At 34.2% G+C, this 23965-nt stretch overlaps 1 long non-coding RNA gene across 3 annotated transcripts in view; it reads left to right on the top strand.

Annotated features, from left to right (window-relative positions):
• Nucleotides 1–798: 798 nt before the first annotated feature.
• The window catches only part of LOC104911176 (uncharacterized), a 77255-nt gene continuing 54088 nt past the window's right edge, over nt 799–23965 (top strand). Inside the window, exons 1-4 of one of the 3 annotated variants that reach the window (XR_014883282.1) lie at nt 799–872; nt 1159–1264; nt 5361–5478; nt 8789–8884. This is a non-coding gene — a long non-coding RNA (uncharacterized LOC104911176). Of the gene's footprint in view, nt 873–1158; nt 1265–2508; nt 3305–5360; nt 5479–8788; nt 8885–20944; nt 21311–23965 lie in introns of those variants that run through there. The other 2 variants (XR_014883283.1, XR_014883281.1) reach the window with 2 other exon arrangements.

Below are 23965 nucleotides of genomic sequence, written 5' to 3'. Positions count from 1 at the left end.
TTTATACGTCAATCATAAAAGTGATAGACTAGATTGTACTATCTTCAATCAGTGGGAGCAACTATATTTTGGGGAGTTAATGGAAGACTCAGGAGCAGGGAGGGGACAAGCAAGGTCTGGACAGAGCTTCGCCCTCGTATTCGATAATTGCTTTGCTATTAAGCTGTAGCCTGGCTTCTCCCATCTCACAGACCTTATATTCCTGTCTGCCTGGGCTCAGGCTGACTTGCTTAAAATCCATCCTGTCTCAGACTGTGACCCATACTGTGTCTCCACTTTACAGAGTTGGAATTGGTAGAGATGTGACAAGGTAACCATCCATTGTCATCTTACTGTGAATTCACAGTGAAGGTCACACCTCTACTGTCTTCTCTGTAATATAGCTGATGTCAACACTTCTTCTCACCACTGGTTTAGCTCATTTAAAACTGCAGTGTCTGGCCTCCCTGAGGAATTGAGGCAAGGCAGCTAATGCATGTATTATAGTATAATCTCACTTTTTTGACAGCAGACAGAAAGCTTGGAAAGTATCTATCTAAGAGCCTAGAAGACACTTGAACTTCTGTTCTTTCTGGGAGTTCTAACTAAAGTAGAGGACCATTCATTTTGTTAAGAATTCAACAGCAAAGGCTGCCAGGAAGTTACTTTTCATCTAGTGGGCAAATTCTGTCTAGCGAAAGCTGGTAGTGAATCTATCCTTGTAATTGCAGACTACTCTTACCATTTCTGTTACTTTTTTTTTTTCTTATCAGGCAAGAATCATGACACCCAATTCAGAGTGCCATTAATGTACAGAAAGAAATGTAAGGAGATATTGGTTGGCTTTGAATGGGGTGTAAAATGCGCCAGTATTTCTCTTCAAATTTGCTTCTGTAAGAAATGCTTTTCAGCATTTGAATCATTTTGTAAGTTATATGAATTAATATTATATTTCATGTTCTTACTTTTTATTATAGTTTTTTTTTTTCATGTTAACTTGTGTTAACTTTATGATATGATAGAGTTTAACCCAAACTAAGTTTACTCAGAGCAGTAATTAACACTGTTTAAATTAGTGTAGTTCAATACTACAAAAATCTTAGTGAAAAAAGTATTTTTAAAGGAAGAGACGAATGCTAGGGGGAATTATATTTTCTTTTTCTTTCTGTTTTTCCCCAGAAACTCTTGGAATGGTAGAGGTTGGAAAGGACCTCAAGAGATCATCTGGTCCAACTCCCTGCTCAAGCAGAAATGTATACATCTGGTTGCCTAGGGCCATGCCCAGGTAGGTGGTTTTAGGATACCTCCAAGGTGGGAGACACTTGAGATTTCTGGGCAACCTGTGCCAGTGCTCAGTCATCAGTACAGTAAAGAAGTGCTTCCTGATGTTTACATGGATACCTTTATGTTTGAGCTGATGTCCATTGCCTCTTGTCCTGTGACTGGGCACCACTGCAAAGAGGCTGGCTCTATCTTCATTGCATCCTTCCTTCAAGTGGTTACTTATATTGATGAGATTCTCCCTGAGTCTTTTCTTCTGACTCTGAACAGTTCCAAGTTTCTCAGCCTTTACTTATGGGAAAAGTGTTCCAGAACCTTCTTAGCAGCCATACATTGGACTCATTCTAGTATGCTTATACCTCTCATTAACTTGTGGATCTAGAACTGAACACAGAACACCAGGTGCAGTCTCAACAATGCTGCAGAATAGAAGGATCTATTCTCTTAAACTGCTTGCAAAGGCAAAAGCAAAGAACCATAACATGTTAGGGCCACAGACTTAGAGATGATTGTTCTGTTAGATAAGAGGCATAATATGATGTCTTAAAGATAGAAAGATAGGTTTCTATCACTTATGTCAAGTTGAGGCCATTGAGGCCATACAAATTCTTGGGATTAACATTAAAATCCATAGTTTAGCAGATTAAACCCGAGTTTATGAGGAGTGTTTTATTACAAATGATGTACTTTTCCCCCTTCCATGTACCACATCTATGTTCTGTGAGGGTGGATGTCTTATTTTACAGGATAACTCTGGACTGTGAAGTTTTACTTTCCTGAACAAATAGTAATTATTGAGAAAATGGATCGTGCTAATTTTGACTTTGTAATAATTTTCAAGTACTTTTGTCAGCATAAATGATCCAGATAGTTTTATTTCAATTAACTTTAATGGGAGGTGAATATTGGCAGATTGCAGCCAGTTTTAGTGTTTAAATATTTGCTTAAAAGGCATGGTAGCTGTTCAGTTCTGTGTTGATCTGGCAATACATCCTGAGAATGTTCCTCTCATTGTTTCACTATGTAATGTGAAACAAAATTCCTGCATAATTTTAAAAATGACATAGCTATATTTCTCTGGTAGTGATGCATCTATCTTTTCTCCAAAACGGCTGCCCACTCTTATGAGCATTTAAAAATATTTTTGGTTTAAGGTTATTATTCAGTATTTCTAGGTCATACTTTCCTATAATGAAAAGGAAGTGGAGGATACCTTGAGGCTGTTTCCAGAAAAAATTGCCTTCAAACAGTATCTACCAAATGTTGAACATGTGTTCTAAATGTAATTAGTAAGGAGAGTAGAAGGAAAGTGACATTTTTCTTTGAGTGTGAATTACTTACAGACATTCTGTTTTGGAATCCTAGACCTGTGATCTCTTTCTTTCTTTCTTTTTTTTTTTTCTTTTTTTTTTTTCACTACCCTACAGCTATTCATTAGCTAATGTGCCAATATTTGTTACAGTTTACCCTGTGGGACAGTGGTTTCTTAATATTTTAGCAACAACACAGCAATGTAGTTATCTGTAAATCTTTTAGCATGTATTTCATTCTTGTGGAAGCTATCCAATCAGTCAAAGAAAAAAGCCTAGGCATTTCATATCAAACTTTGAGCCTTCTGCAATACACTCTTTGTTATGTCAACTTTCTCAATTTATTAGATATATTCTTTGAAAAATATTTGGACATTGTTGGGGTTACCAATGAATGACTCTGTAGAAATTTGTGAAGTTCACCTGCATACAATCTGAGTGTTGTGGACCTTGCTAAAATTTTTCTCCTATGTTCATGAAGAACATATGCAACTATTAATTAAAAGTATAAGGTTATTAATTTTGCTAGTCATATCTTCTGATCAAGCGAACATTCAAAAATTTATTTTCATTTATTTCTTTAGTTTCTTTTTCTTCACGCTTCACTGTGAGACTTTCTTGAAATTAGAATGAGAAAAATAATTAAAGTATGTTTCACCAAATGGAATTCCAAAGGGGGAAGGGTTTAGTTCAGCGGAAGTTGATTTCCATGGATTTCGAAAGAGCTGGATCAGGTCTGTGCTGAACATTAGTGCTAGTTTGTTCACACATTTGTTATACTCGTGATCTGATTGTGGCTTGCTGAGATTCTAAACTATTCTACCTAAAAATAATTGAGTATATGTGAGTAATCCCAAGGAACATAAAAACATTGTTTCTCTTTAGGAAAATTGTTATATATGTAGTTCTTCCTAGGACAGAGGTTAGGATATAACCCTATGAATGGAGTCATCATCGTCTTATACACAAACAGTCTGGCATTCTCTCTGTATGTATAAATCACATGTTTGATTCATATTTGACACGTCTGACATATTTGACATGAGACCTTTATGGCAAATATTTTCATTTTGAAGTGGAACTTTCTTCACAGCTTTTTGAATTAGACTGCAGGTTTCTCTTTGACTTGTATAATAATGTATCTTTACTGGAATACGTATGTGTACAGGACTATTTATGCATAATCTCTCTTCACACTGTGTTCTCAAAAGTCTGCCTGTGGTTTTGAAGTCAGAATGATAGATGAATAATAGCCTCTGCAATCCTCATAGTGAAAATCTGTCCCTATGCAAGTGGCTATAACAAGGTCAGTCATTACCTACAGATGACATAAACCATGAAAATGTATGCATAGAAGGAATATACTTGACACAGTGTAAGTCTTATCTACCCTTGTCTGGGGATAAATGACTAAAGAAATATCAGCGTGTTTAAACATCCGCGTTCCACTGACATCAAGTGAGATGGGAACAATAAACATGAAAATATTTGTCTGCAATCTGCATTTTGTATTTGCAGTCTGTCAAAAGTGTAAAGTATTCAAAATCAAGCTTTCTTGTTAGTAATATCTGAGCACTATTACTAATGATTTAAGGAGTTTGATCTGATTTTCTGATTTGTTATTGTTGCTATGGGAAAAAGTGCTTTCAGCAATCAAATGGGAGATATATTGAACTGTCTAAAATGTAATAAACATAAAAATATTTTTCTGAGTGATTGGAAGATAGAGGGCAAAATCTTGCAATGGAGTCTCAACCATCTGACTATGAAGAATGATATCCTAGAAAGCTGAAGGAACAATAACAGTAAGGATTCAGAGAGAGATGAATGTAGTCCTGCAAACATCACTGGAGGCTTGTTGCCATAGTTTTTGTGCAAGGTATTTTTTGGATGTTTGAATAATAATATAGGAAATATTTTTTCCCATTGAATCATCAAATACACTGTTAACAAACATGCATTATTCAGTCCACTTCTTAAAAGTTCATTTAATACTCTTTATATACGTTAATCTGCATTTTGTCTTTTCACCACTAAGATAACTCCTACTGAAAAGAAGAATTCACTCACTCAGTTTTAATATATTATTAATATACATTCCTAATAATCACATGGAAGATTAGTGTGGGGTAGTTAGTGTGCTGTAAATTCACACCTGAACTTAAATTATAGTAATGGGGCTGAGAAAAAGGCCAGTAAGTACATATGTTTGTTTCATATAAGTTTAAAATTTAAACTATGGATAATTTTCTTGTTACTGTGCTCAAAATAGCTTTTCTGCTGTAAACATAGGCTTTAATTTAGCAGTCAAGTGGGTTGTGATTGTAAACAAAAGGTGACTGTTGAAGTAAATAGACTTTTATGGATTTTTTTTTTTTAATTATTTTACTTTAGCAACTCACAGTATATACTAGCAGGTAGTCTACAATAAAAAATAATTTGTTGCCTAAGTATATAGCTTATAAAAATATGCATTTTGAGCTAGTGTTTTATGGATATATTACTTGTCATGTGGTGAATGCAGACTTAATGAGGAACATAGGTTATTACTATTTAAAAAAAATATAATTCAGGCAGTATCTCCTCTTGTTTATTATGATGTATACAGATCTGAGGATTTGAGATTAGAAGACATGTTTTCCTCCTCTGGATATACCAACAAGTGCAGAGTCCTGTTAACTGATATGCTCCCAACAGTCTATTCTAAATGACATCTTGAACATTTTTTAATTTCATCACTATAGGCCATATTACTGAGGGCTGCTAACTGATAAAAATCCGTTTCCACAGTTTAACTGGAATAACTGCTCTCTACCCTGGAGTACACTCTGAAAGGAAGGAAGTCTTACCAAATGGTGAAATTTTGAAGCTCTGCTACTGTCATTACAGAGTACAGAATGAATTACAGGTGAGGTTATATCATTTACAGGTGTTTCTGCAATTGTGGTGTCCTTTTTAAATACATCTCCAAAGAAAAGCAATCTCTGCTAATCCACTCAGAACGCTGCAGTAATAATGAAGCCTGATTTCTCTTAATGAATATCTTTAACTCTCATTCACTGCTAAATTCTGACTTCTCACAGTGGAAGTAGGAACACCCAAGAATAATGTGTCTAGTTTTGATTTTTATGGTCATAGATAAATAATGCTGCAGAATGAAATCAAGCTACATAATTATAAAAATATGAAAAAAGAAAAAAAAGTCATCTCACATATATCCACCTGATTCCAAATAGTGAACATTGCCTTTATGTTGCACACGCATTCCAGATACGCTTTATTCTAGTGACAGTATTATTCAGTGTATTTTGGACTGCAGTAGTTCTAGAATATTTAGTGAAATCATTCATCTCTTTAAATCTATTTAAAAGTCACAGGCAGAGTGCAGTGAGGATTCAGCAGAGCTTCTTGTAGAAAAAATAGAAACCACACAACCTCGGACATTACATTTGTTTCATACATATCTGTTCACACCTTGTCTGTGTCCCCTACCTAAGTCAGAGCCCACTGAAGTCAAAATTGCCATGGACATTAACAGAAGTAGGATAACTTTTATACTGAAAAGTTTATATTTCATGCACTAAAAAAAAAAAAAAAAAAGTCAACAATTATGAAGTGAGTTTCAATTGGAAAAATAAACTGGGGCAATGTGTTTTTGAAAATCCCATTCTCAGCAACCAGTAAGTGAAAAAAGATTTAAAACTGACTTCTATAAGTTACGTTTACTGGCAATAAAAATTATATTGTCAATACCTAATTAAATAGCAAGAGTAATGGGAACATATGTGTAACATGCAGCTGATAAGAATTAGATATGTCTATGCAGTGAAAAGATACAGACTTTTCCAGCCTTTATTTACTTCAGTGTGTAAAGTTAGGCAGTAAATATCTGAATATTTTAAAGAATGGTATAATTAAATTTTGAAAATAAAAGAATCCCAATAAAATCATTGAAAAGAAAAGAAGCCTTCATAGAAGCAAAATCTAGGGGCAAAGTAGTGTAATAGAGTTGTCAGTCAATGTAAACAACCTTATTAAGAGTGTAACAGTGAACTTTCCTAGCGATGAGTATATACAGAAAATAGAGTAATTGATCTATGTGTCTGTATTAGATCTCTTTTAGGAATGAAACAAAAAAGTTGCACAACAATAAAAAAGAATGGAATGTAAGGAAGCAGACTAAGAACAGTAGAACAATCAGGTAGAATAAATAACAAAAATTAGTTTCAAGGCAATCAAAGTAATAATAAAATTTGTATAAATAAATAGAAAGATCAAGAATGAAAATATTGTATGGCACAGTAAAGACTAGTGTATGCAAATCTTTTCCTTTGTAAAAGAAAAAATACTGTGATGGATTTTAAGATAGTACGTTTGAAGGGTGTACTAATTTTAATAGAAAAAGAGTAGGTTACATAAAATGTAGGTAAGTAAAATGAAGGTGAAAGGTAAGGTAAAACCCTCTTCTCATCACTGATTTGTAGAAGTCTACCTTCTGTCTGAACTAATTTTGGATCTGCAAATTCCATGTGGATTATATAACTGCTGATATCTAAGAATAGGTCAAATAATATATAACTTGTTTTTAAGGATGGGTAACTGTAGGATTGGAGGAACAATTTTCTTCTAATCTAGATCTCTTGGTCTTCCATGAAGACCAATTACTAGTTTATATGACACTATCTAGGTTATCATGTCAGTGATGGGAATTTTCATCCTAAGTGAGCTGACCACAAGTGGGGAAAATAAATAAAGAATAGAACTTGGTCTTTTAATATGTGATGCTATTTCACATGACAATAAACATTACTTAGTAAACAAGCTTTCAAAAAATTCTGTTAATATTTTCTGAATATATTTAGAATAAAACATAGAGAACAAAATGAAGTAATGTCTATTTGATGTGATAAAAGTAGGAATGAAATTGTAAAATCTTTGTTTGAAAAAGAAGACAGAAAAAAAGAATAATGTACTTTTCTTAGAAGGAAAAATGTCATTTACAGCTTGATGCTTTTAAACTGTGAACAGATTTTGTCTTGTATCTCACATTTTAGGTTTAACAATATTCCATTTGCTTGTAAGCTAATGCTTTGAGTTATCTCAGGTATTTAAACACATGACAGAATTCACTTCTGATCTTTGAACTCCATCTGTCTGACCAGTCCTTTATGTTTGCAGTAGTTCATTTTATGAATAATAATCTGTCTTCCTTTTTAAGTATACTGCTTAGAACAATTTGTGCATCTATAGTTATCTCAGTTGACTACTGCAGTCTGATAGAAAGTTGTCTGCTAATATCATTTAAATACACAGAAAATATGTTCAATTTGTATAATCAGACTACAATCCAGAAGAATAACTATACTAAATTAAATGGAACAGTTGTTATTATTACTATTACTGTCACTATTGCTATAAATTATATATTATGAAATATTAAAAAATGGTCACCATAACCTTTAATCTGGTTTGAACATCATTGCTAATTTTTCAAAAGTAATGATATTCAGTTTTACGTCTACAATCAGGAAACGTTTATCTATTCAGCAAAACATTTCTTGAGGAATGAACCAGCAATTAAATTCTACTGTATGTACTATATTTTACTATATAGGTATAAAGTTTACTTTATATACTCTCCCATTATTCTCTGAATGTATGAACTTAGATAAATACTTAAGGTATTTCAAATACTGGATCTAGATAAATGTTCTTATACCATTGTATTAAAACCAGGCTATTACTGATTATCAAATAAGAAAAGACTGACTACCTTTCTCAGCTCCTATGTAGGTGTATAGTCAGCAGTTGTCACATCCTTTTCTACATAAGAAACAGTTCTTTTTCCCCAGTGTCATAATGCTATTCCTTATTCTTCATTAGCTTCCCCATAGCAATTTTTTCATGTTTTAAAGAGCCAATTGAAAAGGATCTTACTTGTATTCAGTGGTTTGTAATTGCCACCTGAATTTTGGTATTATTTTGATACTTACCTTCACAATTTCCGTATAATACTCTTTTATTATTTCTTTTTTTCTATAACACATAGTAACTCTCCCAGGGAAACAGTTTCTCTTATTGTCCATTTCCTCTCATGATACTTGCTTTGTAACATCATACTGATACGATAATTTGATAGGTAATGTTTATTAAAGACAATAACTATGTCTACAAACTGTACTAAACCTCTAAATAGGACCACTTGATCTTGGTTTCAGGTTATGAAATGAAGATCAAACTACTATTAGCCCAGATTATGGAGAGTTTTTTTTATGGTCAGTGAAGAGTGAACTAAACCTAGATAAAGAAAGAAGGTAAGATTCCCCTGCATGCTCTTCAAAATTATATTTGATTTCTATTCTTAAGTTCTTATACCATACAGTAGTCTAAAGTAAATGTATGTAATACAGCTGCTACTGTATCTGTTCCCCAAAGACAGAACAAAGAAGTATGTGCTTCCAAATATACTTTGGAACGTGATGACTTTAGTATTTCCACATGTATGTTGTACCAGAGAAAAAAATCTAATCAATTATAAGCTCATACCTCAGAATAACCATGAAAAGAAATGTTAAAAAATGTCTATCTGGAGCATAACTTCTTATGTACCTGTACTACCTCACACTATACTTACAGACTGAACACTCAGATCTATTGCAGTAATGCAATAAACTATGCTTTTTCCTCTTTACTGCAGCTATGTGTAGGTCTTTTGACCAAATTTCCGAAAGAAATCAACCTTGTAGTGAGTTCATTCTCAATCCCTTTCAGATACTTAATTGATCATTTTGCCTCTTCTTCCTACTAATTCTGATACGCTGATAATTTTTATTTGTGACTGATAAAGAGTTACAAAATATTTGTTTAGTGAGATAATTTTAAGTTTGATCATGTTAAGTAAAAATCATAAGGAAAATGTCATCTCAAACCTTTGTTTGTTCTTTAGTCACTGATATGGTATCTAAATGCATGATGCCCCTTTTAATTATTTCATCCAGTTTCAGCTGACTTTTATTTCATTTGACATCAAAATGTGTGCACAAATATTTTCCCCATTCCATTATTTTATTTTATTTTTTTATTCTTATTTGGTAAATGTTCCACATGTATGTTCTTATCTTGTCTCATGTTACATCATATGGGAGTTCATACCTGTGTATTCTGTGGTAAAAAATTGATTTTTAGAGGAATTCAACAGAATTTTTTAATGACAACAAAAATTGATTGAATGTGGAATTGTTATTATCCTCTTTTCTACTGTAATGCTTTAAAGTAAACTGGAGTATTTATTTACATCTGCTTCTGGTGTATAATCAAAGAAAATCATTTATAAGCAGCTAAGATAAAATTTGGATGCAAATACTATATACTTAAATAGTAGAGATAAAGACTTCTCAGGTACTATTCTGTTGCTTAGCAGCCTTTAAACACACAACACTGTCACAGTAACCAAGAACTATTTAAGAAATTCTTTTAGGCCATTTAACAGACAAGCAGATGAAGTCTTTTAGTGATTACAGTGAAAACTACTGTAAAATCTGTCAAATCAAGAGTCCAGAAGAGACATTTTACCTGCACACTTACTATATCAAATTTTGAATGTATATAGATACAGAATAGAAAGCTTAAGGTAGCTCAGCCTCTGTGAGAATCATTTTTCTGTTCATTGCAAGTGGTCTTTTAAGTTGATTGAACCTCAAAGGAAGAGTAGAGATAATAATGGTAATTTCTTTCTAGTTGTTATCAAAGCTACTGTAATACAGTTTGCCCACACAATTCAGAGACTGAAAAAATGTGAGGCAGATTATATTGAGTATATAGAGAACTTAATTAAATATGACATTAAATTTCAGCTGTTTTTCTGTTTTGTATTTTTATTTTGTATATCTCCCCCTTTTTTTTTTTTCTTTTCTTTTTTTTTTCTTTTTAAACTCAGCATATTAAGTACTCAAGAGGGTCACTCTGTCAGCCTCACTTCTGTAGCCTGGATTCAGTTGAATCAATCCTAATTGAAATTCTGCACAGGTCTGATGTTCTGTGGGGATTGCAGATGAATGACAGTGCAGTGGCATGAAAGATAAATATGCTGGCAAATGAGATCCAGGCTCTCCACAGAGGATGGAATAAATTACTTTAGCAATACAGTGGAGGTAATATGCTGGAGAAAAAAGTGAAATTGAAGCTAGACTTGTTAAAGAAAAAAAAACTAACGCAGTTAAGATTTACTTAAAATACAGATTGCAGAATGTACTGCATTTAGACCACTTCTTCATTTCTTTTGTATTGTGAATAAAAATTACTGCATACACTTTAATTTCATTTATGCAGATGGTTGCTTGCACAATTTGAATTCATGTAGCATTCAGAGTTTAGCTCAAGGCCCAGTTGTAACTCTGGTATAGCATATTGATTAGTATTTGATAAATATATAAACACTAAGTTTAAGGTACTTCATGCAAAATGTATTTAAATGACCTTGGACAGTTGGCATGAATAGCTCTGAGGCACTATTGCCTGAATGAGATACATTTTTTTTGAGTCCAGAGATTTAAGGATTTTCATGACTGAATGAGCAAACTTAAACTGAAAAGAGCAAACATTAAATTTCATAGAAATGAAGGTAAATTAGATGATCTGATAGTGCTTTCTTCAATTTTCTTGCTGGTATAGTACCATTTCTCTCAGACAGTTTGGATGTTACATCTTCCAGTCTAATTGCTAAATTTCTTAACCAGCCAAAATTTCAGTACTCTCCTTAGAAAAATGTATTAGAATCTAGTGGATCAGAAAGTATTTTCTAGTATTCATCTGAAATTTTCATTCTCTTAGGGTCAGCTGTGATATCTTCAGGAAATTACCCTTTACCTTCCTCTGTGCTACAATATGTAATTACTGTATTTTACATCTTGTACAGAAAAATCACTTAGCAAAATTACATGAATTTCTCTCTTTTAATTTCCTCAGAGTAGTCAGGTTTTTCAATTGCCTATCAATAGCAATTATATTTTCTTAGGTTAATTTGCATATTTTAGTGATGTGTCATGGTACTCCAGCTTCCATAAACTCTGACATCCATAGTCAATTTTCACTGTTTATTTCTGATCTAGTGTTTTATTCTGTAGCTGAATTTGTTTTCTCTGATCACATTTTAAAAGTCCATATAGCACTAGTGCTTTCTTCCCAATAGTTTTTAATCCTTATTTTCTTGGAATGCACTAGCTCATGCTTCTCAGACATCAGTTCTTACCTAATTTTCAGGCCACGTTATAAAAAAGATATTTAGAGATAATTTGGAAGAAATCTAAGTGGGCATTGCTTATTGAAATCACTGGTGGTTCCTTTCTAATAATGGAATCCTTTTCTAATCCTTTTCTTAGTAAGTAGAAGAATGGTGTCTTGGATGGAACTGAAAATGGTAACTGTGACTTGAGCAAAGATGTCCTTGTGGAGGAAATAAAACATACCTGATGGCTGGCTAGTGAATACATGCTATTTTGTATTCTCTGAAACTGACTAATTGTAGATCAGTGTGGTCATTATTTAGGGTGGTCTGGCAACAAGAGCTCTATGAGGAGAAAGGACGTTAGACTTTAATTTATATTTTAATTCTATCTTTGCCTAAATCATGATATTTTCATTCATACTAGCTGGTACTAATTATCCTGTTTAGGAAGATCTGAGCTAGTCTTGGGATTTTAATTCTTGTTCAGTATCATTCAGTTTCTGCTGCTTCATTATTGTAATAATGGTTGAAACTATCAACGCAACCTGTCTGTGGGATAAACATCTAACAATGTTTCTATTCTAATTTGCAGTTGCAGTTTCTACATAAGTATTAATGTTTTTTTGTTTGTTTGTTTGTTTGTTTTTTTTTAAATCTGGTGCTTTCTGAGATCAAGACAAGCTTTGTGTTTCCAGTGATGGACAACTAGCATCTAAATTGCTAGAGAACAAGGTGTATGCTTCCACAGATCTTAACCTGACAGAGGACTAGGTTTGGTTGGATATCTGAAATACAGTGTATTGGTGCTCTTAGCATAACATTGCTCTGGACTCTGATTTGACTTGCAATGTTATTATTGAAAAAGGGGTTTACATATTGAAGTTCCTATTGCTGTTAAACTAAAAGCAATTACCATGCAAATAAATAACCAAAAAACAAAAACAAAAACAAAAAAACCCACCCCCAAACGAAAACAAAAAAACAAACCAAAACAAACAAACAAAAAAACCTAATATCCTATTTAGCAGCTTTAGTTGAAATATTCCAGTGAGAATATTTCAGTGTATGTATTTGTTTTGCTTATTAGTAAGTTATGTTCAAATTTTAAAAAATCATCCAACCAAAAAGGATTTGAGTTCTAAAATTATATCTAAGATAATTTTAAAAACTCACTAATGCATAGTGTGAATATTAAACTAAAGCACAGAAACAGAGGATGTAGCCAATATTCACTGGGATACTTCATAGACTAACCTTAGTATGTAACTAAAGAGTACAAGTAAATAATTCACTTTCGTCATTTCAACAATTACTGTACATTTATATATATAATATATATATTTCAACAGATACTGTATAGTTCATATATAGAAGGAACCATATGCTTGTACACACATTCTAGAGGTTTTTTTTTTCTAGGAGGTAAAGAAGATATGTACTCCACACACATACGTTAGCATACCAGTAGACTAAATCTGTATTTGTTCCACAAATAATTTCCTGAAAATAGGAAAACTGATGTTGCTTCAACTTAATTTGGAAGTGGTGCTATGAGAGCCACAAATTTTGTTTCAAATGAAGTCAGCAATGTAAGATCTTCTATATTTTTATTCAGAAAAAGTCTGCACTTATGATAGTAATCTGCTATTTCAGAAAATAGTAATCTGCAAAGTAGCAGAAACAAAAGATCAATCTCAAGAATGAATACAGATTGGGCGGAGGATGACTTGAGAGCAGCTCTGAGGAGAAGGATTTCAGTCTGTCAGTAGATGAAAGACTCAGCATGAGCCGACAATGTGTGCAGCCCAGAAGGTCAACTGTATGCTGGGTTGCATTATGAGAAGCACGACGGCACGTTGAGGGAGGTGATTCTGCTCCTCTACTCTGCTCTCATGAGACCCTACCTAGAGTACTGTATCCAGTTCTGGGGCCCCCAGCACAAGAAAGACACAGAGATGTTGGAGTTGGTCCAGAGGAGGGCCATGAAGATGGTCAAAAGGCTGGAGCACCTCTTCTATGAGAATAGGCTGAGAGAGCTGGGGCTTTTCAGCCTGGAGAAGAGAAGGCTCTGGGGGGACCTTATTGCAGCCTTCCCGTACCTGAAGAGGGCATACAGAAAAACTGGGGAGGGACTTTTTAGAAGGACATGTAGCAACAGAACAAGGGGAAATGATTTTAAATAGGAAGAGGGTAGATTTAGACTAGATATTAGAAAGAAATTCTTTACTGTGAGGATGGTAAGACACTGGAACAGGTTGCCCAGAGCGATTATGAATTCCACTCTCTCCCTGTAAGCATTCAAAGACAGGCTGGTTGGAGCTTTGAGCAACCTCATCTTGAGGGAAGTGTCCCTGCCTATAGCAGTGGTGTTGGAAACTAGATGATCTTAAAAGTCCCTTCCAACCTAAACAATTCTATGATTCTATGAAAAGCTGTTATTTTAGCAGAGACCTATTCAGAGTCTGAAAATGCCATAAATGAGCTACAGATTGAAAGATTCAACTTAACATCTACATTAACAGATAGGTTAATGGTATGATGTGTAACCATACACAACATATACTGTTTTTAAGAGTATTTTATGCGAAAAAGAGAGTGTAAATATCACATAGTATACTTAGGCAGATCTTCACCAAAAAACTGCTTGTTGCATATATTAATGATCTTGTGTAAAGGTCTATTAGTTGAGTGCTACAGTTTGAAAATATATTTGGGAACAAGTCTGAATGGCTCATGATATCAAAGAGACACTGCCAGAATTTGTAATGTCCTGAAGAGGAGCTATTAACTTTTACTGAGAAATAAGCTGGCCAAATAAGCTTTCCCTATTCTAGCTTTTGTGCCATGTGGCAATGATGTGACCAACCTGTGAGCAGGCAGCATGCCATCTCAACAGATGGGCATGAATACAAGTAGCTAGGGATATTGTTATTCTGTGTATAGCAGATGTACGCGTCTATTAAGACTGTTGCTCCCAGCTGTGAGAGTCAAAGCAGCAGTTTGCCTTGACCCTCTTTTTTGGAGTTGGGAATATCTGGCACCACTAACCCAGTTCTGAACTTGATTGACGTGGAGTACCATGAAATCCTGGAAGGGGAATGCAGGGATTTTGAGGTAGTTTCCTATACTGCCACAATTTTAGTATTTTTTTACGGACATGATGTTAGCAATACCTGACACAGAAGCAATAGAAGTAAGAGCATGCCCTCTATGGCTAAATCTTTCTAATATGCAAGCTGTACCCACAAAACTATGAATGGTAGACATCATTTACAAAATAATATTTGCTTGCCAGATGAGAATTAATTACCGTCATTACTTTAATGATCAAAGTGCACAGAGGACAACAGAAGCAGGACTTATCACTGTATAAGTAACTGAACATTTGAATGCCACTGCTAATCATATTCTTTTAGCTAGAGTAATATTCTAGTAGAAATACTAGCAATTTTTTTTTCAGAATCATTTTTACTTATCAAAGTATACAAATAAGTGCCTTTCAGACAGTAGCTTTTTGGGTACGACTAAATCTTAGATTTCTAGAAAACTAGAAAGTTAAGAAACACCAATTCATATTGTTTTAGATGCCCATATTCTCAAAAACACAGACCTTTGTAGAAATTATTTTTTAAAAAGATGTTAGTGCTTTTAGTTGGGAAGTTGCTTTGAAACAACATGGTGAGTAGTGGGATGAAATGAGACGTCATCTAAATTGTAGTGCTCTGCACAAATCTCTGTAAACCTCAATCTTTAGTAAGCCTGCAGGCTTACTACAGTATTTTGAGGAGCAGAACAGAAAATGAAAATGTATTGCCAGTAAGATGTATCCTATAGTATTGCCAGAATATATAATGTGTTGTCACTCTAAATTCAGGATTGGCGGAAAAGAGGGAAATACTTCAGTCATTTCAAAATACCTCTTCTAGAAAAAAAGCAGTCTACAAAAAATTTTGCTTCTAGAGTTTGAGCTTTTGATATTCAATTACTGCTGAATGAAAAATTTGTAGCCTGGCTCACACCTAGTACGCAGCTACGAATTAGAACATGAAATATACACTCTTTGCATCTCTGGGAACTGCCTACTTCTCAGGTAATGCTACCTTCTTGTAAGTAAGAACAGTAAAACCTCTCAACATACCTAATCTCTGCTATTTTCTAAAACCTGGAGTGTCAGTTTAATGTTGCTTGTTATCAGCTTATGTATTCTATAAGTGTTACAGCTTCTTAACCTGATAATAGTTACCAATGCCACGCAGTCATTTCATAACTTGTCTAGTGCTATATCAAACCTTTTATGGTAGCAAAACTAAGATAGATTATTTATTATCAAAGTCATGAGAGTTTGAGACACTGCAATAGATTCACATGTTCATTTTTAATGTGTTCTTTAGAGCCTGCATATTGAGTGTTTTTTCCTCTTGCACACTGGTTATACTCAGCTCTGAGATTTTGCCCAGATATGATCTGACAGAAAACTTATTGAAACCCCTCTATTCAGCCTAAAAATTGGATCTATGCAGCACAAAAATAGATATTTTTATCTTCTGATCCCTGTTTCTTGATGTTTTTGATCCTTTCCAGAAGAATTATTAGACTTTTCTTCTATATAGAAACAGATACATAGCTTATTTAAACAACCATCCATATCTTCTCTTTATTATTTCTTCCCTTCTGGGGACTATGGAGATTAAAAAAAAAAAAAAAAAAAAAGCCAAATACTTGCCCTTATACTAAAGAGTTATGAAGGACTAGCTAAAATTTCTTGCTCCAGATCAATTTCTGCCCATGTAGGTATTTTATCTTTCACCGTTGTATTATTTTGTTTGTTTCTGTTGTTGATTCTTCATTTTCTTTTCTTTTGTTTTCAAGTCAAATACTCTGACAGCAGAAATATAGCTTCTTATTTTAAGGGAGTACGATATTGTCTACTGATTTACATTGTGACTGCTGAAACCACGTGTTTCCATGCTGTGATTTTTGTTATAAAATATCATCACTGCTTTGAAAAGCTTAAAAACAAAATATTTGGAACGTACCAGTATAGTAGGATGAAGTAAATATTTTGAAGAAAAGTACCTGAAACAAAACAAAACAAAAGTGGCTGGCTGTACACTCTAGAAAATAACAGGCTCTTGTTACTCTCTTGGGCTGTTTTGGGCTATTCTTGTTTTCATCTTTGTTTTCTTAAGAGAATAGCATAACCGGCAGTTTTCTCTGTATTTATACTTGCAGGTATCTAGGTCTTTAACCATATTTTTTTATTATTTTTGCATGTGGGCTCAATCAAATATAGTAAGTAGCTGAAAATATAGTGAGTTCCTACATACAACATACATCAAATGCTCTGCTTCCTTTGCAGCAAGATAGGTGGTAGTCCAAGAAGTTCAGTTTTCAAAGATCTCAGAAGAAAACTTTCAGTTATATGATCTTATGTAGGAACTCAATAATGGATAATTTGATATTGAAAATGACACTGAATTCTAGGTCAGGTCAAAGACTACATTCATGGCAAGTTGGATCTTTCTATAGTTAGATAGAGCTGAAGACACTTACATTCAGACTTTGCTGAACTTCTAGGGAAATCACTCATTTGTTCTGTAAATGCTGAAATTGAATTTTTAAAATTTCACCTTAGAATACCAGATTTTCTTTCTAAACAAAGTAATGTTGCATTTGCATTTTTTTTTAATCCAAATTTGTCTTTCTTGGTCTCTATAGCTATAACATTTAAGCAGTTCCTGAGGTAACTGTGGCTTTTTTCTAGCTAGAAAAATGTTAGGTCAGTGTTTAATTCACAAAGAGAACATGGCTGAAGTAATGGTGTATTTGCTGGCAATATTTGATGCACTGTTTGTTACAAGTAATAATTTATTACAGTTTGTATAAGAAACAGTTTAGAAATCAAATCTGTTACCAAGAGCTCTATGTTATCTATTTATTTGCAAGCAGACAAACAGGAACGTACTACTTATAGTTGAAAAAAAAAGTTAATAAGGCATTCCCGAAACGTATTTTACTAAACTTTTATACTACAATGGAATATTAGTCTAGGTGTGCTTTATAGCCATATGGCTACAGAGTGATTAAAATTCCAAAACAGGGTATTTGTTTCATAGGCTTACATAAAACAAGACTTCTTATCCATGCAATTTGACTTCAGTCCACTAGAGTGATTTTGTTCATTACATACTGAAGTTAATGCATCTAAATGAATGAACTGTTTTTATGTTATAGGCCAGTTTGGTATGCTATAAGCTTCTTGATTATATCCCTTACATGATGAAGGAAAGGAACGTCCTACTTTTCATTTGGCCTAAGAGGTGTACATGGTCACAATAAATGGTGAAAATATCCACATGCATGTGTGTGCAGTGATATTTGTCTTTTAGTTGAAGCAGTGAAGCATGGAAAGATGTGACAGAACGAAATTAAAGCACAGGAAAAATGGATGAAGTTCCTTTCCTCTGCCTTTGCTTTTATGTCTTTCTATAGAAGGTCACTACTGGAAAATAAGAACTCGGATGTTAGTTCTCACTCTGAAATTTCTGTGAAATATGAGGAATAGTTACTAGCCCCTGTGAGAAGGAGGTATATTGTGCCAATAGTGTGTTATGAATGAAGTTCAGAAGTATATTTGAAATATACTAGGTTTAAGGAGACTAGAAGAATAGCTGGTGTGCTCAAAATTTCATTTTATTTTTATAGCTGCCAGCTAACTGAATGGATGAAATTTCCTCTCTTTGTTATTTTTTTTTTCTTCTGATTAGTATGTTGGTCGTTATTACTAAAATGATACTGCTATTAAAGGTATTCAATTATAGTAAATGGGGGCAAGCACCAGTAATACTCTTCCACTTGGCACAAGCATCATTTTCATGATTTGTTCATGCCTCTTTGAGCAAAATAATGAATGGTATGAAAGGCCTGTACTATGTATAACTGAGGAGTGGGTATGTGAAAGAAATTTTCTTTTACCTATACTTCAGCATAGTGTAAACTCAAACATGACTGGAAGCATACTATAGGAAAGGAAAGAAATGGGTATCTTATGGCTATAGCTTTCATTTCTATAGAGAAGCTGTAATATTCACATGTTGTATGTGTATTATAAATCTTTCAGGAAAAAAGTGTTTAGAATTGTCTGGTTGTTGCTGTAGTAGAATATTCCTGTCTGTGGCTTTAGTCATGTAAATTCTTGCATAACCTCTGGTAGCTTTTTCTTTCCCTTTGCACTCCAGCATAAATATGAACAAACATTACTTGTTAGCACACGTTAAATAAAGTGTCTGACATTCTCAGCAGAAGCATGAAAGCTATTGTGAACTTCCTTATTCTTGTAGACTCACACACACACAAAAAAAATAATATGGACAAATGAAAGAGGGTTAAGGAAATTAATACAAGTAAAAAATGATAAGTTGAGGATATATGCCTATATGTATAAACTGGTGTAGTTTCATTAAATTAAATAAAGTTACATTGATTGGCCTGTTCTGAGTATCTGACTGAAGATTTCAACAAATTCTCACTACTGCAGGAGCATTTTCCTTTCCTTTACTGGTTTTGACTTAATACTCACCTTTTACCTTGGTTTATTATGCACAGCAGAAAGACTCAAAATTGCTTAAATATGCTTGTGAAAATTAAAAAAATCATAAATTATTTGTTACTGACTCAATATCATTTTTGGCACTGAGGTGTTTAGTGTTCCCACTTATTTTTAAATGTTCCCAGACAAATATGCAAGAATGTATCATCTATCCTTGAGCTTCTCAAGCATCCTAAGGCTGTCAGACACAATGAAGCCTGGAAATGCATAACAGTTTTTCTGCTGGGCAAATATTTTAAATTTTACGTATATTATATTGCTAACGTATGATGCTAACGGTAATAAAAGTTATCATCGCATATACATTATAAGACTTTTATGTAATTTACAACTTTATTTTTTATTATTTCAAGTCTCCTTTGCATTTCTTTAAATACAGCATATAATCCTTATGTCCTGTCTATATTTAAAAAATTACTAAATTAAAAGCATGTTCATGATAAACCTTGCAACTCAGAAGCATGTGTACTTCTAGAGGAACAAGTGAAGAGTGACTGAATATAATAATATTCCCTTTTCAAGAGAAGGAAGAAACAAAAGTCCTGGGCAAGCAAAATTGTAGAGCTCATCTACAGGAAATATTTGTTTTTGTTTGCATACCAAATATGCTAGCCTAATCCAGACTTAAGCATGCTATTTAAAACAGTATGGGGTAAAGACCTCTGAAGGCACTACCCACAGGGGCTGTTCTGTTTTGCTTAATTACTACTTGATACATTGTGCTAGATCGAAAGGCGAAAGAGTTGCCCTTCAAATGTTTTTAAATAGCACTAGTGATAAAACAGAATGGAATAAATTAATATAATTCAAAAATGTCTACTTTAATTAGTAGCAAGGTTTAAACCAAGGTTCTGAGAGGCTTCTCAGGTACATCCCTCTTATATGAGAGTGATACTGTTCTGTAATCCCCTCAAAGGAGCAGGCCTGGAGCATGACAATTGGTTTACTTCTATGACATTATCTTTTTCAGTTCATACTTGGAGAAACCTTACAGGGATGTCTTACAGATCAGAGGGAAGTGACTTCTGCTGAGAAAAAATGAGTGCTGCATAATAGATGAAGACAAGTCAATTGAGCTTGTTGTCTGCGTTGCTTGTCTATCTTTAGATTGCCCTGCTCCATGACTATACCACATCCCAAAGAATATAAGATATATCTTGCTTAATCAATGGAGGTCAGTTCCTCAAACCTAGCTGTGCCCGTTGGATGCTGGTGAAAAGATTATGTGGCCAAGGTTGGAGATATAGGGTGCAAAATAGACGGTAATTAGACCAGATTAGATAGTTCAGATTTGTGCAGCCCGTGGCTGGGCTTAAGTTTGCTTTGTCCTTATTGTCCTCTTAATTTTCTAGTACACTGCACAGATATGTTAATTTAGTGCTCACGCTGAATGTAAGGTCATAGTGTCTCACTTTTTTCTGTAGTTGATTGCTTATCACCTTTTCAGACTGCCATTCTATTTGCCATGTGTGTTTGATGATTGGTCCTCAGTAAATCCCTCTGCAAGAATACTGATCATGTTTTCTTTTTTTCTCTTAACAGCTGCTCAGTAATTTCACATGACATAATGTAAATGTATTCATGAAGTAAAGTGAGTCTCTCTCAGCTCGTGTTGATTGTGCTCATAGAGGTGTTTGCCAGTCTGTTGAACACATTCTGCAGTTACTATTTTTTTTAAACAGACAGAATGAAAACAGAAGACCATAAAAAGAAAGACTTGAAGCATTTTGTCTGTTTCTGAATCTTTATCTCCTACACACAATAAACATGTTCATTCCAACAGACAATGTGCAGCTAAATCCCCTGTGCTATTTGAAAATTTCAAGAGATAATTTTGTAAAACATCATTTATGTTCTGGCCTGCTACAGTGCTCCTCCCCAGCCATTATCTTCAGAAAGCAGTTGGTAAAATACTGAAATAAATTACAGATGCAGATCTCAGATTTAAAGTGTTGCTTTTTTTCATAAAATATTCTGTAAAAGTCTTTGAGCTCTTATGTGAGAAAACAAAAGTGATGATTTAGAACTTTAAAGCATACTTTATTTTTATGACTTATAAAATCACAAGTGAGAGAGAATGCCAAATGGACCATTTGGCTTAAAGTTCTAAAAAAATGGAAACACAAGATGACAATAATCAGGCAAATATCATTGCATCAATGAAAGTTCCAACAACAGCTTGGTTTAAGAGTTGAAATAGTCATATTATAGGACTGCAAAGATTCAAAATCAGCAGGAATTAACAATTTCTACTACAGAAAGCATATATTATTTCTCTAAACCTTTGTTTCATGGAGGCTATGTCTGTGTGGTAATATTGTTCTCTGAATGAAACAGTTACAAGATTTGTTGGACTAGAGAGACAGAATATGCAATAGTTTGTGCCTAGTATAATAGTATAGTGATTAACATACTCACTTTGGAGGAAGGATACTTTCGTTTTTGTTCACTTAAATATTTTTTATCACTGGAGCATATCTGATGTTGCAATCCTGAGGAGTTTGTCTTGAATCTTCTGGAAGAAAGGGATGCCATTCAGAGGGACCTAAAAGGTGGGCCTGGATGAACCTAATGAAGTTCAACATAGCAAAGTGCAAGGTTTTGTGCATGGGCCAAAGGAATCCTAGGCATTTATACAGACTAGAAGAAGCAGTCCTTGAGAGTAGCCCTGCAGAGAAGGACATGGAGGTCCTGATGGATGAAAAACTAATCATGAGCCAATTGTTACAGTTCAGAAAACAAATGGTATCCCTAGCTCCATCAGAAGAGGTGTGGCCAGCAGGGACAGGGAAATAATTGTCCCCCTCTACTCTGCTCTGCTCTTGTGAGGCCACATCTGGATTACTGTGTCCAGGTCTGGAGCCCCCAGTACAGGAAAGATGGGGAGCTGTTGGAGAGGTTCCAGAGGAGAGCCACAAAGATGATCAGGGGGCTGTTGCACTTCCCCGACAAAGACAGGCTGAGGGAGCTGGGCTTGTTCAGCCTGGAGAAGAGAAGGCTGTGGGGTAACCTAGTTGCTGCCTTTCAGTACCTAAAGGGAACCTATAAACAGGAGGGGAGTCAACTCTTTGAAAGGGTAGATAACAGCAGGACAAGGGGAAATGGTTTTAAGTTGAGGGAGGGAAGGCTGAGGTTGAATGTCAGGGGGAAGTTCTTTACAGAGAGAATGGTGAGGTGCTGGAAGAGGCTGCCCAGAGGGGTTGTGGATGCCCCATCCTTAGAGGTGTTCAAGGCCAGATTGGATGGGGCTCTGGGCAGCCTGGTCTGGTATTAAATGGGGAGGTTGGTGGCCCTGCCTGTGGCAGGGGGGTTGGAGATTCATGATCCTTGAGGTCCCTTCCAACCTGAGCCATTCTGTGATTCTGTGAATCCAATATATATTACTGTTTTCGTTAGAGGCTCAAGGTGTGCTCTCAAATTCCCTCATAAAGTCTCTAGATGATATCACTTTGGAAAGCATTGTATACACTTTGGAGAAGTAGTTTAAAATTAGAAAAAACATCTTTTATTATTTTTTTTCCTAAAAATCAACCTAAAAAAAAATGTATGTAGATTTGACAATATGATGCTCTTGATGGGTGTCCAGCCTTTTAGCTTTCCTGGGCTGCATTTAGTGAGCAGGAGTTGTCTTAGGCCACATATATTAATTTAATCTAAAACCAAAATTTTTGTGGAAAAAAAAAAGAAGTACAGAACACTTAGTATTCTAGGAATTCCACTTCCAACTGTCAGTTATAATGATTTTTCATTTTCAATCTGCAAAATCAACAGAATAAAAATGCTGCAAATTTATTTTGTGCAGTGTTGGTGTTAGAATCAAAATAATATTTTTTATAGTGAAGATAATTTGAAACAAACTCTGTATTTTGTGGATGAAATGGAAAGCTACATGTCTGGATATTCTTCCTCCCTCGTATGTGTATATATATATATCTTACATTTTTAAATTAAACTCTGGAACCTATATAGGATCCTTTTTAGTCACTCACATGAATTATATCTACTGTATTTCTCTTTTATGCTACAGTATACACCAAATACATTCTTGACCATTTATTTTTCATATATTCTTACTATAATATTTTTATTTATTTGATATGATATGATTGTAGTATGCTCTTCTCTGCTAAACTGCTAAAATAACTTGATGATTTATATTACCAAGGTTTACTTCAGAGATTATGCAGCTTCCCAGAGGAAATAGTTTTTAAATGAAGTAGAGAACTAGTGTCCAAGTCACTTTTATTTTAAATAATGTCAGTGATAGTCACATTCATGTTATTTAAAATGCTGCCTACTTAATTAATAACACAAGGAAAAGACTGTGATAAAATGTTGCAAGTAGGAGATTGATTGTTACACATAAAATTCCTGAAATTACAATGAAAACATTGCTGAATGATCCTCAGATGCTGAGCGTTTTCAAGCCATCGTGTTTAAATTTTCTTTGTATATCTCACATGTGGAAAAAAAAATCAGTAGTTAAGTGTTTTTCTCATGTGATAGCTGAAGAGACTTCAAAACAAATACCCTCAACTAGTACTTCTCCAGTTAATTATAAAC

Source organism: Meleagris gallopavo, chromosome 5 (genome assembly GCF_905368555.1).
Source record: "Meleagris gallopavo chromosome 5, MGAL_WU_HG_1.1, whole genome shotgun sequence".
Classification (NCBI taxonomy): Eukaryota; Metazoa; Chordata; class Aves; order Galliformes; family Phasianidae; genus Meleagris; species Meleagris gallopavo.
This window is presented reverse-complemented; position numbering and strand designations above follow the sequence as displayed.